The sequence below is a fragment of the Geospiza fortis genome, unplaced genomic scaffold (assembly GCF_000277835.1).
Source record: "Geospiza fortis unplaced genomic scaffold, GeoFor_1.0 scaffold3945, whole genome shotgun sequence".
Lineage (NCBI taxonomy): Eukaryota > Metazoa > Chordata > Aves > Passeriformes > Thraupidae > Geospiza > Geospiza fortis.
The window spans coordinates 2,030-2,235 of record NW_005055820.1 but is presented as its reverse complement, the minus strand read 5'-3'; positions in this window follow the sequence as shown (position 1 = coordinate 2,235).

Sequence of the window (206 nt, the reverse complement as noted above, 5' to 3'; positions counted from 1 at the left end):
AAAACCCTGAAACGGCCCCAAAAACGCCCCGAGAAAAACCCCAAAACCGCCCGAAAAATAACGCCATAAAAATGCCCCAAAAAACCCTGAAAATGCCTCCAAAAAACCTAAGAAAAACCCGAAAACTCTCCCCAAAAAAACCCCGAGAAAAACCCAAAACCGCCCTGAAAAACCCCAAGAAAAACCCTGAAATCGCCCCCCAAAAA